Source organism: Hylobates moloch, unplaced genomic scaffold, assembly GCF_009828535.3.
Source record: "Hylobates moloch isolate HMO894 unplaced genomic scaffold, HMol_V3 SCAFFOLD_5, whole genome shotgun sequence".
NCBI classification, from domain to species: Eukaryota; Metazoa; Chordata; class Mammalia; order Primates; family Hylobatidae; genus Hylobates; species Hylobates moloch.
In genome coordinates, this window is record NW_026652280.1 from 9057387 (window position 1) to 9074206 (window position 16820).

The following is a 16820-nucleotide window of genomic DNA, read 5'->3' on the forward strand; positions in this document are numbered from 1 at the left end:
AAAGCAAATATATGATTTTGCTCTGGAGAAAATACGGATTTTAGAACACTTTCTTGCAACCTGGAATAAAAAATCCATTACTAGGATGTTTAAAAAAAAAAAAGCAATGTGTAAAAAGAACTTTAAATCATATTACATTTATTGAGAGACAATTAAGCAATTATGTAAATATATCTGCTCTTTAGGAAAAGTTGGTTCACGTGTGGTGGCTCATGCCTGTAATCCCAGCACTTTGGGAGGCTGAGGCAGGTGGATCACCTGAGGTCAGGAGTTCTAGACTAGCCTGGCCAACATAGTGAAACCCCATCTCTATTAAAAATATAAAAATTAGCCAGAGGTGGTGGTGCACACCTGTAATCCCAGCTACTTGGGAGGCTGAGGCAGGAGGATCACTTGAACCCAGGAGACAGAAGTTGCAGTGAGCAAAGATTGAGCCATTTCACTCCAGCCTGGTGACAGAGTGAGACTCTGTTTCAAAAAGAAGTCAAGAAATACAATAAACCTCTCCAAAAAATGTTATTTACCATTTTTTATTACAGAAAATCCAAAACTAATGCCAGTATCTCTTAGATTACTTTGCTTTTAATAATACAATGAAAGTTTTAAAGTCAGAGGCAAATAAATGGCAATAACATTCTTGAAATACAATTTCGCAGAACCGTATTATTATCACCTTTATTAAATCAGGTATTATTTATGCTGCATGCAGACACAGGATTCTAGTGTAGACTAACTTTTGAGATATATTGCATATATTATTAAGAAAAGTTGTAACAGCACAGAGCAGCATGGTTATGAAAACTATGTTTACCAAATTTAACCCTTCATCAGGAACTCCACAGAATTTTTAATAAAGTGACCAAAAATCCATGAGCTCTCACTGCTCTTCTATTTGGTTTGACTTGTTAGAAAGTTCTTCATCATACTGACCTCAAATTAATTAAATTTCAACTGTGTTGTTTCTAGTTCTATCACTTGGAGCTGAATAACATTTTTAATTTTTTAAGAGTATCATGTTCTCTTATTTTCTTCTTTACCAACTAAGGATCTTTTTTTAAAAAATTGTTCTTAATATACCAAAGTCTTAGGCCATTTCATATCCTTGTCATTCACTTAAAAAGAAAACATATTTTTTTTAATTTAACTTTTATGTCAGGGGTGCATGTGCACGTTTGTTATACAGGTAACGTCGTGTCATGGGGGCCTGTTGTATAGATTATTTCATCACCCAGGTATTAAGCTAGTGCTCATTGGGTATTTGTCCTGATCCTCTCCCCTCTCCAACCCTCCACCCTCCGATAGGCCCCAGTGTGTGTTGTTCTCCCTACATGTCCATGTGTTCTCATCATTTAGCTCCCACTTATCAGTGAGAACATGCAGAAACCATATTTTTAAAATAATGCCATTAAAAACTGAAAGCAACACTTGATGTTTCCCTTTGCATATGAGTAACCACGATGTTGTGAACCATGTTTTCAGCTTGGTGTTTTTGGTATTATTTGACATATTAAGGACTCAGCCTACCAGAATTAGCTTATAATTTTGTGAGAAGCTCAAGATCACATTATCTTTCTGCTAGATCTTTTACATTCTTCCTCAGATTAGACTCAGAGACAACAATACATTTTGTCTACTTTTAAGCCTCATCTCCCATATTCTGTACTTTAAGATGAACTAATAGTAGAAAAAGTCAGCTCATTAAAAAAATTTTTATGAAGGTAAATAATGATGGGAGAGCTACAAAGAAATAGTGTTTGCAATGAGGTTGAGGTAAATTGGAACAAATATTTGAAAGTCAATTTGTCAATATGTATGTATGGGAAACATAAACGTGTTTAACACCTCTTGAACTGAAACTTTCATTGTGGGGAATCTGTCCTGAGGTAATACTGAAAGTAAATGCATACAGATGGAACAGCAAATTTTTAATATTAGATTTTTGTTTAAAATCTACATTTTTTTTGCTAGGCCTGATGGCTCACACCTGTAATCCCGGCACTTTGGGAGGCCAAAGCAGATGTATCAACTGAAGTCAGGAGTTTAAGAGCAGCCTGGCCAACATGGTGAAACCCCATCTCTACTAAAAATAAAATAATTAGCTGGGCGTGGTGGTGTGTACCTGTAATCCCAGCTACTCGGGGGGCTGTGGCAGGACAATCCCTTGAACCCGGGAGGCAGAGGTAGCAGTGAGCCAAGATCGTGCCATTGCACTCCAGCCTGGGGGACAGGAGCGAAACTCAGTCTCAAAAAAAAAAAAACAAAAAAAAAACTACATTTTTTTTAAATGGGGATCTGCTATAATTACAACTGTGTAGCAGACGTTAAATTCTGGATGGGAAAACAATGACAACAAATGGCTATTCTGGTTATTTTAGATTTTTAGTTCATTTTTAAAAATAATATTCAATTCATTTAATATCTTATATTTTATTACATGTATTATTATAAATTGTTGCCTTTGGAAATCATTAGAATTGGGTCAAATTCCAGCTCTTCTATTTACTAGTTGAGCCAAGTAACTAAACTATTTTAAGCTTAGTTTCCTTGTCTCTAAAGTTGAGATAATGACAAATTATTTGACAATGTCACAGTAGCTAAATGTTTTTGTTTCTTTCTCTAAACTCTGAAACACTATATCAGCATTTCCCAAACCTGTATCAGCATGACTAATGAGACTTTTTGTCTTATTTTGGTTTTGTTTTTTCCTAAAGACATTACTATATAAATATGCCATCCAAATAAGACAACTGCTGCGTCTATTTACTTTCCATCCCTCTAAAGTTCTCATTGAAAGAGCAAAAAGAAAATGTAAAGGAAAGAAGAAGAATCATAACAAGGCTAAAAAACATAAAGTGGGAAAACAGCAGACCAGGACAATAAAAAACATGCTGATGGGAAAACAAACAAACAAAAACAGAACAGGAGAAACAACACTCACCTAAGACAGCAGGGGAACGAACGTTCTTCCCAAAAGAGCTCGGAGCAATCTTCAGGCACAGGATCAACAAACAGGAGGAACAGCTGTGGACCACGGGAACAACAAAGGGTAATTACCAAAGACCTTTATTGAGCACAGCTGCCCCAGCCAGCGTGGCCTCTCCCCATTCCCACATTATGGCTTTAACTTCTTGAATAAAACCTGATGACTTCTTGAATAAAACCTGATGACCTCTTTCCAAAACTGGTTTGTACAGGTAGCAACCTACTGCCAGTTGTTTCTTGAGTTCTTGAAGCTCAGGAACAAAAAACAAAGCTTGAGGAAACACTGTGCTAAAGTACAGTATACTAAATATACTAAAGTACACAGACACCAAAGTATCAGATAGAGGAAAATGTAAACAAATCTTCTCCCCAAAGGTTAGGCCAAGGTGGGAGGATGGCTTGAGCCTGGGAGGAGAAGGTTGCAGTGAGCCCTGATCCTGCCACTGCACTCCAACCTCAGGGACACAGTGAGACTCTGTCTCGGGAAAAAAAACAAAAACAAAAAAAAAAACTCCCTTATCTGGGGATCCACAGCCTGACTGACTCTCACTGTGCTCCAAGCCCAGACGCATGACCACTTTTTAAAAACATCCATTTGGTCCTTCTATTGAAAGAAATAGACTGTCAGGAAAACAGATTTATACAGCTGCAAAGGAAAGTCATCCAAGCCACCCAAACTCATCAACCTAATATTTCATATCAACAAATTTCAAGGGGTGATAACCAGGTTTCTGAGGAAAAGTAATAGCATGAAAAAAAATTCTTCAATCAGTTCCTAATACAACAGTCATAGCTATAGCATTTAAATTTTTTTTATTATACTTTAAGTTCCAGGGTGCATGTGCACAATGTGCAGGTTTGTTACATACATATACATGTGCCATGTTGGTGTGCTGTACCCATTAACTCGTCATTTACATTAGGTATATCTCCTAATGCTTTCCCTCCCCGCTCCCCACACCCCACAACAGGCCCCGGTCTGTGATGTTCCCCTTCTTGTGTCCATGTGTTCTCATTGTTCAATTCCCACCTATGAGTGAGAACATGCGGTGTTTGGTTTTTTGTCCTTACGATAGTTTGCTGAGAATGATGGTTTCCAGCTTCATCCATGTCCCTACAAAGGACATGAACTCATCCTTTTTTATGGCTGCATAGTATTCCATGGTGTATATGTGCCACATTTGCTTAATCCAGTCTATCACTGATGGACATTTGGGTTGCTTACAAGTCTTTGCTATTGTGAATAGTGCCAAAATAAACATACGTGTGCATATGCCTTTATAGCAGCATGATTTATAGTCCTTTGGGTATATACCCAGTAATGGGATGGCTGGGTCAAATGGTATTTCTAGTTCGAGATCCCTGAGGAATCACCACACTGTCTTCCACAATGGTTGAACTAGTTTACAGTCCCACCAACAGTGTAAAAGTGTTCCTATTTCTCCACATCCTCTCCAGCACCTGTTGTTTCCTGACTTTTTAATGATCACCATTCTAACTGGTGTGAGATGGTATCTCATTGTGGTTTTGATTTGCATTTCTCTGATGGCCAGTGATGATGAGCATTTTTTCATGTGTCTTTTGGCTGCATAAATGTCTTCTTTTGAGAAGTGTCTGTTCATATCCTTTGCCCACTTTTTGATGGGGTTGTTTTTTTTCTTGTAAATTTGTTTGAGTTCTTTGTAGATTCTGGATACTAGCCCTTTGTCAGATGAGTAGATTGCAAAAATTTTCTCCCATTCTGTAGGTTGCCTGTTCACTCTGATGGTAGTTTCTTTTGCTGTGCAGAAGCTCTTTAGTTTACTTAGATCCCATTTGTCAATTTTGGCATTTGTTGCCATTGCTTTTGGTGTTTTAGACATGAAGCCCTTGCCCATGCCTATGTCCTGAATGGTATTGCCTAGGTTTTCTTCTAGGGTTTTTATAGTTTTAGGTCTAACATGTAAGTATTTAATCCATCTTGAATTAACTTTTGTATAAGGTGTAAGGAAGGGATCCAGTTTCAGCTTTCTACACAAGGCTAGCCAGTTTTCCCAGCACCATTTATTAAATAAGGAATCCTTTCCCCATTTCTTGTTTTTGTCAGGTTTGTCAAAGATCAGGTGGTTGTAGATGTGTGCTATTATTTCTGAGGGCTCTGTTCTGTTCCATTGGTCTATAGCTCTGTTTTGGTACCAGTACCATGCTGTTTTGGTTATTGTAGCCTTGTAGTATAGTTTGAAGTCAGGTAGCGTGATGCCTCCAGCTTTCTTCTTTTGGCTTAGGATTGATTTGGCAATGCGGGCTCTTTTTTGGTTCCATATGAACTTTAAAGTAGGTTTTTCCAATTCTGTGAAGAAAGTCATTGGTAGCTTGATGGAGACGGCATTGAATCTATAAATTACCTTGGGCAGTATGGCCATTTTCACGATATTGATATTGATTCTTTCTATCCATGAGCATGGAATGTTCTTGCATTTGTTTATGTCCTCTTTTATTTCGTTGAGCAGTGGTTTGTAGTTCTTGAAGAGGTCCTTTACATCCCTTGTAAATTGGATTCCTAGGTATTTTATTCTCTTTGAAGCAATTGTGAATGGGAATTCACTCATGATTTGGCTGTTTGTCTGTTATTGGTGTATAAGAATGCTTGTGATTTTTGCACATTGATTTTGTATCCTGAGACTTTGCTGAAGTTGCTTATCAGCTTAAGGAGATTTTGGGCTGAGATGATGGGGTTTTCTAAATATGCAATCATGTCATCTGCAAGCAGGGACAATTTGACTTCCTCTTTTCCTAATTGAATCCCCTTTATTTCTTTCTCCTGCCTGATTGCCCTGGCCAGAACTTCGAACACTATGTTGAATAGGAGTGGTGAGAGAGGGCATCCCTGTCTTGTGCCGGTTTTCAAAGCGAATGCTTCCAGTTTTTGCCCATTCAGTATGATATTGGCTGTGGGTTTGTCATAAATAGCTGTTACTGAGATACGTCCCATCAATAACTAATTTATTGAGAGTTTTTTTTATACTTTAAGTTTTAGGGTACATGTGCACAACGTGCAGGTTTATTACATATGTATACATGTGCCATGTTGGTGTGCTGCATGCATTAACTCATCATTTACATTAGGTATATCTCCTAGTGCTATCCTTTGCCCCTCCCCCGACTCCACAACAGGCCCCAGTGCGTGATATTCCCCTTCCTGTGTGCATGTGTTCTCATTGTTCAATTCCCACCTATGAGTGAGAACATGTGGTGTTTGGTTTTTTGTCCTTGCGATAGTTTGCTGAGAATGATGGTTTCCAGTTTCATCCATGTCCCTACAAAGGTAGCATGAAGGGCTGTTGAATTTTGTCAAAGGCCTTTTCTGCGCCTATTGAGATAATCATGTGGTTTTTGTCTTTGGTTATGTTTATATGCTGGATTACGTTTATTGATTTGCGTATGTTGAACCAGTCTTGCATCCCAGGGATGAAGCCCACTTGATCATGTTGGATAAGCTTTTCAACCTACTGCTGGATTCGGTTTGCCAGTATTTTATTGAGGATTTTTGCATTGATGTTCATCAGGGATATTGGTCTAAAATTCTCTTTTGTTGTGTCTCTGCCAGGATTTGGTATCAGGATAATGCTGGCCTCATAAAATGAGTTAGGGAGGATTCCCTCTTTTCCTATTGATTGGAATAGTTTCAGAAGGAATGGTATCAGCTCCTCCTTGTACCTCTGGTAGAATTCAGCTGTGAATCCGTCTGGTCCTGGACCTTTTTGGGTTGGTAGGCTATTACTTATTGCCTCAATTTCAGAGCCTGTTATTGGTCTATTCAGGGATTCAACTTCTTCCTGGTTTAGTCTTGGGAGGGTGTATGCATCCAGGAATTTATCCACTTCTTCTAGATTTTCTAGTTTATTTGTGTAGAGGTGTTTATAGTATTCTCTGATGGTAGTTTGTATTTCTGTGGCATCGGTGGTGATATCCCCTTTATCAGTTTTTACTGCATCTATTTGATTCTTCTCTTAGCGGTCTATCAATGTTGTTGATCTTTTCAAAAAGCCAGCTCCTGGATTTACTGATTTTTTGAAGGGTGTTTTGTGTCTCTATCTCCTTCAGTTCTGCTCTTATCTTAGTTATTTCTTGCCTTCCGTTAGCTTTTGAATGTGTTTGCTCTTGCTTGTCTAGTTCTGTTAATTGTGATGTTAGGGTGTCAATTTTAGATCTTTCCTGCTTTCTCTTGTGGGCATTTAGTGCTATACATTTCCCTCTACAAACTGCTTTAAATGTGTCCCAGAGGTTCTGGTATGTTGTGTCTTTGTTCTCATTGGTTTCAAAGAACATCTTTATTTCTGCCTTCCTTTCGTGATGTACCCAGTAGTCATTCAGGAGCAGGTTGTTCAGTTTCCATGTAGTTGAGTGGTTTTGAGTGAGTTTCTTAATCCTGAGGTCTAGTTTGATTGCACTGTGGTCTGAGAGACAGTTTGTTATAATTTCCGTTCTTTTACATTTGCTGAGGAGTGCTTTACTTCCAACTATGTGGTCAATTTTGGATTAAGTGTGATGTGGTGCTGAGAACAATGTATATTCTGTTGATTTGGGGTGGAGAGTTCTGTAGATGTCTATTAGGTCCACTTGGTGCAGAGCTGAGTTCAATTCCTGGATATCCTTGTTAACTTTCTGTCTCGTTGATCTGTCTAATGTTGACAGTGGGATGTTAGAGTCTCCCATTATTATTGTGTGGGAGTCTAAGTCTCTTTGTGGGTCTCTAAGGACTTGCTCTATGAATCTGGGTGCTCCTGTATTGGGTGCATATATGTTTGGGATAGCTCTTCGTGTTGAATTGATCCCTTTACCATTATGTAATGGCCTTGTCTCTTTTGATCTTTGTTGGTTTAAAGTCTGTTTTATCGAGACTAGAATTGCAACCCCTGCCTTTTTTTGTTTTCCATTTGCTTGGTAGATCTTCCTCCATCCCTTTATTTTGAAACTGTGTGTGTCTCTGCACATGAGATGTGTCTCCTGAATGCAGCACACTGATGGGCCTTGACTCTTTATCCAATTTGCCAGTCTGTGTCTTTTAATTGGAGCATTTAGCCCATTTACATTTAAGGTTAATATTGTTATGTGTGAATTTGATCCTGTCATTATGATGTTAGCTGGTTATTTTACTCATTAGTTGATGCAGTTTCTTCCTAGCATTGATGATCTTTACAATTTGGCATGTCTTTGCAGTGGCTGGTACCAGTTGTTGCTTTCCATGTTTAGTGCTTCCTTCAGGAGCTCTTGTAGGGCAGGCCTGGTGGTGACAAAATCTCTCAACATTTGCTTGTCTGTAAAGGATTTTATTTCTCCTTCACTTACGAAGCTTAGTTTGGCTGGATATGAAACTCTGGGTTGAAAATTCTTTTCTTTAACAATGTCAAATACTGGCCCCCACTCTCTTCTGGCTTGTAGAGTTTCTGCAGAGAGATCTGCTGTTAATCTGATGGTCTTCCCTTTGTGGGTAACCCGACCTTTCTCTCTGGCTGCCCTTAACATTTTTTCCATCATTTCAACTTGGTGAATCTGACAATTATGTGTCGCGGAGTTGCTCTTCTCGAGGAGTATCTTTGTGGCGTTTTCTGTATTTCCTGAATTTGAATGTTGCCCTGCCTTGCTAGGTTGGGGAAGTTCTCCTGGATAATATCCTGCAGAGTATTTTCCAACTTGGTTCCATTCTCCCCATCACTTTCAGGTACACCAATCAGACGTAGATTTGGTCTTTTCACATAGTCCCATATTTCTTGGAGGCTTTGTTCATTTCTTTTTACTCTTTTTTCTCTAAACTTCTCTTCTCACTTCATTTCATTCATTTGATCTTCAATCACTGATACCCTTTCTTCCAGTTGATCGAATCAGCTACTGAAGCTTGTGCATTCATCACATAGTTCTCGTGCCATGGTTTTCAGCTCTAACCAGTTCTCTACACTGGTTATTCTAGTTAGGCATTCATCTAATCTTTTTTCAAGGCTTTTAGTTACTTTGTATTGGCTTCGAACTTCCTCCTTTAGCTCAGAGAAGTTTGATCGTCTGAAGCCTTCTTCTCTCAACTTGTCAAAGTCATTCTCCGTCCAGCTTTGTTCCATTGCTGGCGAGGAACTGCTTCCTTTGGAGGGGGAGAGGTGCACTGATTTTTAGAATTTTCAGCTTTTCTGCTCTGTTTTTTCCCCATCTTTGTGGCTTTATCTACCTTTGGTCTTTGATGATGGTGACATACAGATGGGGTTTTGGTGTGGATGTCCTTTCTGTTTGTTAGTTTTCCTTCTAACAGTCAGGGCCCTCAGCTACAAGTTTGTTGGAGTTTGCTGGAGGTGCACTCCAGACCTGTTTGCCTGGGTATCAGCAGCAGAGCCTGCAGAACAGCGAATATTGCTGAACAGCAAATGTCACTGCCTGATCGTTCCTCTGGAAGCTTCATCTCAGAGGACATTATAAATTTTTTAGCACTAAGAAACTATGACATGTAGAGTTCATCAGATGTCTTGCTGTAATTCCTGTACCTCTGCCCTGTAAGATTTCCTGATCTACACATCTAATAACCTTGTCAAGAAAAGACATGCAAGTCACCTGTTGTAACACTGGACCTAGTTATTATCAATGTATGTCTTGCACACATGCAAACATTCCATGCTTTAAATAATACACATAAAAGTCATGTCATGCCAAAGATCACTGTTAAGCAAACTAATGTGTGCTTTTCTGAATTGGATATTGCCCCCATATTAAAAATCAGAATGGCATTTTCTTGCCATGCCCTCCCTTTTCCATGTTTCAAAAACGACCCAGCTCATTCAGCAATTTCCAGTTACCTCTGCCATAGTTTTTGATGGGAAGAAATTTGAAACAGAAACTTGACATAAAAAAATAACATTCTGTGCATCTGCACAAGAGTTGTACCTTTATTATTTCTTTATTACCTACAACAAACTATGGGTCGGGTATTTCACCTCCACTTTCAAGATAAGAAGAAGGATGCTCACAGAAGTAAGGAATGATCTACAGTCACAGAAGTAGTGTGACTAGTGCCAGTTTTCAACCCATTTCTGTTCGGGGAAAAGCGGTCCTTTTTCTGTGTCAGCATCTTCTATTCATCCTTGAATAGAGAGTCCATAACCTCTTTTCAATCTCTTGCACATTATTTCAGAAATCTCACCTCAGAGAGCTCTCTGCACAAGCAAGCACATTGGCATCTTTAGACACCTCTGATGAGTTGGAAGTTAAATAATTGCACATTGAATTGCCTTTCAAGAGAAACTCAACCCTCTCAAGCTATTTCCTTTCCAAAGACTTGTTCTTTGAAAAGGAGATGAAATTTCACTTCAGCTTTTGAAATACACCATCATATAGAAGAGCAAAGCCGACTGGTCATTCTCAGTTCTTTTCTTCCTTACCCATAGCGCACCTTTGCGTAATATGGTCACATTTCCTAAAGTTCCTTCACCACTTCTGTTAGATTGAATTCAGGGAGACTGTGTAGTCAGTGGTCTCCCATGTCCTTTCAGTTTTTACACTTTAGTATATATAACTATCACTGAAGTACTACCAAGGTGTCTGATTTAAGGAAATCAGAAACTTTGGTGTCATTTATAGAAATTATTGAATCTGTGCAATACCCAAGAATCTGAACTATAAAGTACATACTGTAAGAATTTGATCTAGATATTGCATATTTGTATTTTGAAAAGCAATGTTCTACCTTTTAGGGAACAACATTCTCAACAAGGTGCATCATGATTCTCCCACGTTCTCTATGCTTAGCCAAAGCAGTGATGTGACTAATGGCTGGAGAGTGGACACTCTGAGAGCTTGCCTTGAGTCTCTTCTCAGCTGTTACTAATGTTATTTCTTTGTCCATCTGACCACATAGCTCAGTTATTCTTCTATAACTTTTACTAATGGCTTTATTTTTACTCCTCATGTGTTCACTGATATCTGCAATTTCCTGTGCAGTGTAGGCATTTTTGACATATAAGATCACTCTGCCTTCTCCTTAACAGTTCTTTGTACAGTATGTACAGTTTCATTGTGGATGAATCTCAGAGATTTAGGATAAACCCTGGGAAATAGCTGTTCCATAAGTTGAATGACTGCATCACCATATTTAACTCTGAATCCCATTCCACAGAATCTTGGATGTTAGTCAAATATCTGCTATCCTGGGTCAAAATGTTAAGGTCTTTTTTCAACTTACATTTTACATGTTATAATTGTGTAACCAAACATATTTTATATAGGATATCAAAATGAGGTAAGACTATAACCGAAACCAGCAGGAACATTGAAGAGGTACTCATTTTTTTTACTGTAAATATGTTCCAAACAGATATTAAATCTCTAATTTTCTTCCAGAAACTCCATTTAGTATGTATTTGTAAGTCACTCCAATTCATTGTCAATAATCAACACAATATATAAAAGAAATGGAATTTTGATACTATAATGCTATCAGCTGTGACTAAAATGATTTGAAGTTGGTATTGTGTTATCCTTTTTACAGAAATATATAACAAATGAAGGAATACTACTGAATAAAGTCAGGAGCTATATATGTTGATGAAAATATACCAGAGCCATGTGTTTCTATATAGGGAGTTCATTGAAACTTACTTTACTGCCAGGAAAATGTGCAGTTTGCAGTGATCGCCTTACTCAAAAATCAAAATGATTAAAGTTACAGTAGCAAATATGCCTGTGCTTGGATTTCTGAATCATGTCTTGTCCCAACCGAGCTACTTAGCTCCATCTCCTTCCATATGAATTCATAGATATATATATGTACAGGGAGGCTGGGCAAAAGCACAGTCCAGTTTATTATTATAAAACTTTTGTATGATCTTCTGAGCATCACTGAATAATCTCTGCAAGGCTAAAGGCCAAGGACTAAGGTGAGCTCAGCATCTTCCTCTGCCCCCTTCTCTTAGGCCTATACTCTGATCTCCAGTCTTGCTTTAATATTGAAAATATCCTCCAAAGGGGCATGCTAGACCTTCTGGTTGGAGATCTTTTATCCAAAACTTATAGGAAAAAAATAAATGTTACCAATGTTTAGCATACGGATTGAAAATGGAGGACCCTCCTTCAGTTTGCATGCCATGCAGAGAATGTGCAGAATCATGAGAATAGTGTGTTCACTCCCCAGCAAGGTGGTTTACAGTGGAACCTTCTCTCATGTGTCCACCTTCAGTAAGCTACAATCTATGACAGTTTGCATGAGCCTAACTTCACAGTTATAGTCTATAATACTCCTAGTTTTTAATTAAACCACAAAATGGATAGTTGATCCTTAAAAAATGTCTGCAAAGAAATCAAAGTTGAAAATAATATTAATATGCAAGGATAACTTAACAGCAAAAAATATTAGATGTGATAGTTGCACTGTCCTAGCAAAAGCTCTTTCTTTTTATAAGCTTAAATGTAATAGTGAAATAATGTGCTCTGATAAAAATTGGATCAAAAATATTTATCAAAAATCCATTTATCATTTGCAATATGCTACTGTTTTTAGATATTAGATGATAATCAGTAATTAATTTTAAAATTCAGTACCAAAAACATGAAACCTCTCTTCTCAATTTTTAGCAAATAATAATGTAATACTCTACAAAATCTCACTGAGCCTAGTGGTAAATGCTTAGAAGCCTCTTCAGAGGTTTCTCCCTTAAAAATAAAGAGAAAACCTCACAATTTTGGAAAACACTTGTTCTTTTGTATGCAGGAAAAATGACTGAAATGATACATAAAAGACAGTATAATGGCAAAATAAAATGCATTCCTTTGTCAGCAAATGCTGCTAGAATACATGGAAAGCATTCCTAAAAATTGAAAAAACAATGTTAGAAGAAATATGCGATGTGGGAAAACTGTTACACAGTCAGATGAAAATACAGATGTTAATACATCAGGTTTATGGTATTTTGGTATATTATAGATTCCCCTTTAATAATGAAGCACATTGAAAGGCTACATTCTTATGAGCCAACAGAAGAAAGAAATACCAGAGAAGATACAGTCTCAATGCTAAATTATTGCTTATATAGAAAATAATGTTTTGTGGGAAAATTAGGCAAACAATCATTGATAGAACAGCTGCTCTGGCTGAAATAGAGAATTCCAGACTGAGTCTATGAGCTAATAACACAAGTGAATTTTCTTCACTGCATTATTCATAAGCAGACAAAAGCAGGGAAATGCACAAATGCAAAATGTGTTGCAGGACATCATGGATGTGGTTTATTTTCTACAAAAGGCACATTTGAAGTGTATTAAAATCATTACAATGTTTGTAGTGAAATGGCAAATGACCACAAAACTCTTTTATACCACCAGGGGCTCACTAGTTATCTTGGGATATATTAATTTGGTTGTCTAATTCCAATATTCCAAATTTACTGATCTTTTTTTGTGAAGACAAATGGCTATATGGGTATTCTTCCCAGCTGATAGTTACTTTATTTTTTTAATTTATTTACTTACCTTTATACAGATGGGGATCTTGCTATGTTGCCCAGGCTGGTCTCAAACTCCTGGGCTCTGTGCCTGACCCGAGCTGATGTTTAAACACACACACAAATATACATACACACTCTTCCCTTTAACGCAAAAAATGTGATATTTTAACAAGGAAGAAAGTTGACCATTTGTCTAAAGAAACTTATGCCGCAGGGTGACATTTTGAAAAGAGTTGTTTGGAAACCACCTGGTTTCCAATCACGGCTTTGCCACTTATTGGCTGCATTGTATTTTGGCAAATTCTATAACATCTTTGTGCCCCTGAATCTTTATTTGTGAGGGAGATAATAAAACCTCTGTCACGGGATTGTAGTCAGGATCTGATGAACTACAGCACAGTAATCACATAAAATCCTTAGCCCAGTGCCTAACACATTGTAAGCATTCATTCAATAAATGTTAGCAACCACCTATATCACCATGACTACCAATATCACCGCTACCACCACCAGCACCTTCACAAGTTTTACAAGCTGTGGCTGCCCTGTGAGTGCCCACTTACCTAGGTGGAACTACATTCTGCAGACTTTTTTTCTTGTGTATTTCTGGTGAGTGTGGGCTACTGGAGAGATTCTGAGAGCTTGTGGGATTGGCCAGGAGGCAGCAGCCACTGTGTAGCACATGTGCACTGCTGCTCAACTGCTGACTCATCCCACCTGTCCAAAAACAACAGCTGGGCCATGTGTGTCTCGGCTCCATGACAAAGGGCTCCAGCTTCCACAGGGTACCTGATATGGTTTGGCTCTGTGTCCCCACCCAAATCTCACCTCGAATTGTAATAATCCCCACATGTCATGAGAGGGACCTGGTGGAAGGTAATTGATTCACAGGGGTGCGTTTTTCCCATGCTGTTCTCATGACAGTGATCTTATGAGACTTATTGGAGCCCCCACGCAGAGTCACCACTGGGGACTAGTGCCTAGTGGAGCTGTGAAAAGAGGGCCACCATCTTCCATATCCCAGAATGGCAGACCCACCAACAGCTTCCACTGTGCACCTGGAAAAGCCGCAGACACTCAATGCCAGCCCATGAGAGCAGCTGGGAGGGACGCTGTACCCTGCAAAGCCACAGGGGTGGAGCTGCCCAAGACCATGGAAACCCCCTTTTTGCATCAGCATGACCTGGATATGAGACAGAAGGGACTTGCCTTCTCTCAGATGAAACTTTGGACTGTGGACTTTTGAGTTGATTGGTTTTGAAATGTGAGGACTTGAGATTTGGGAGGGGCTAGGGGCAGAAAGATATGGTTTGGCTCTGTGTCCCCACCCAAATCTCACCTTGAATTGTAATAATCCCCACATGTTGTAGGAGGGACCCAATGGGAGGTAAGTGAATCATGGGAGCAGGTTTTTCCCCTGCTGTTCTTGTGATAGTGAATAAGTCTCACAAGATCTGATGGTTTTATAAAGGGCAGTTCCCCTGCACACACTCTCTTGCCTGCCACCAGGTAAAATGTGGCTTTGCTCCTCCTTCGCCTTCCACCATGATTGTGGGACCTCCCCAACCACATGGAACTGTGAGGCCATTAAACCTCTTCCTCTTTATAAATTACTCAGTCTCGGGTTTGTCTTTATTACCAGCATGAAGATACACTTATACAGTACCCTTCTCACCAAGGTCAGAAGCAGCAGGAATGGACATGGGTTTTAGTCCATTGTTGGGGGATTTAAGTTTGTGCTCATGGATTCCACCCTCCTCATTCTCAACTCTTCCTGACTTCCTGCCCTGTGGACTCAAGGCTCCAGCATCAGATGTGGAGATAGATTCTGAAGAACTAATTAACCAATTCCTAACAATCTGTGAACCAATTCTATAAATACAGGCACAGGTGTGTGTGCATGTGGACATGCACACAGACACACACACACTATTACTAGTTTTGTTAATTTAGTTGAACCTTAATGAATACACCAGTCAAATGACAAACAAAAAGAATAGAATTTTGCTGCAATACTTTTAACTAAAATGGTCACAGCACCCCCTTACAGGTTTTCCTGGGATAGACACTTAGAGACCTTGCCAGCTTGTAGGTAAACCCGGATGTGTTACTACACCAATGGAAGAGGTAGAGGTCCATAGTTGGATATTAGGGGTTAGAACTGGATATCAGTGGTTACAGGGTATTATGAGGTGAATTGTGTCCTGCAAACATCAGTGAAGTCTCAGTGCCTTGTATATCAGAATGTGAACATATTTACAGAGAGGGACTTTCAACAGGTAATTAATGAGATCATCTAGGTGAGCCCTAATCCAATATGCCTGGTGTCCTTCTAAGAAGAGGAGATTTGAACATAGAGGCCACAGGCAGATCTAGGGATTACCATGTGAGGACACCATGAGAAGATGGTCATCAAGAAACCAAGGAGAGAAGCCTCATAAGACCCCAGTCTTGGACTGTAAGAAATTGACATTCTGTTGTTTAAACCACCTGAAATTTTGTTATGGCAATCCTAGAAAACTAGTACAGAAGGTAATCCCAAAAGTCAAACCAAGAAGAAAGACAGAACAATGACAGCACAAATACCTTTAATCAGCACACCAAAAACCCTTTCACCTAATGGTGGCCCCATAACTAATCTTGTTCTTGATTTTACTCATTCTTCAGGAAGAAAGACAGGGAAATTAACTTTCCCTGCTGCCAAAAACTCAAAATGAGCTTTTCTTGTTGCCTTATTTTTTAATTCCAAAGAGAATATACAGAGAAAATTCAGCCTTATTATTAAATTGGGTTGAATGAAGTTCTGCCCTTTCCTGATCATTGTTCAGCTATTTTTAGGACTTGCTTGGCTCCTGGAACCCAAGAAGTAGCAACCTGACATCCACTTCATCATCAGTTTTCCAAAGCTTCTCCCCCTGATTAAAGTCATGGGCACCAGGGAAATATGCAGTTGAGATGTTTTTTCTCTTGTTTGGTCTTAATCTCTGATCTCAGATTTTTTTATATTTCTGTTTGACATGGCTCTCTCTCTCTCTCTCTCTCAGCTCTTATCCACATCTCTCTGCATTAATTAACTACTCCTCCTTAAATTACTCCCACTTTTCCCTTAGCATGCCTCATAATTAGCACTAATCATATTCCTGGTACCTTGTAGAAACTTGCAGGATGGAATGAGAGAGATAGAAAATACAAAGAAAAACAGAAAGACTTGAGGTACACTTACCTGGAGTAGAAGGCTCTGGTCACCATAAGGCAAATGATAAAGGAGAGATTAGACATGTTACTAAGGAAGATGCATCAAACTATTAGGCCAGATGATGGAGATGAACGCTGGTTCTACACAGAGACAAGAAAATTATCATGGGGTGAAGATCGAGTAGTTTG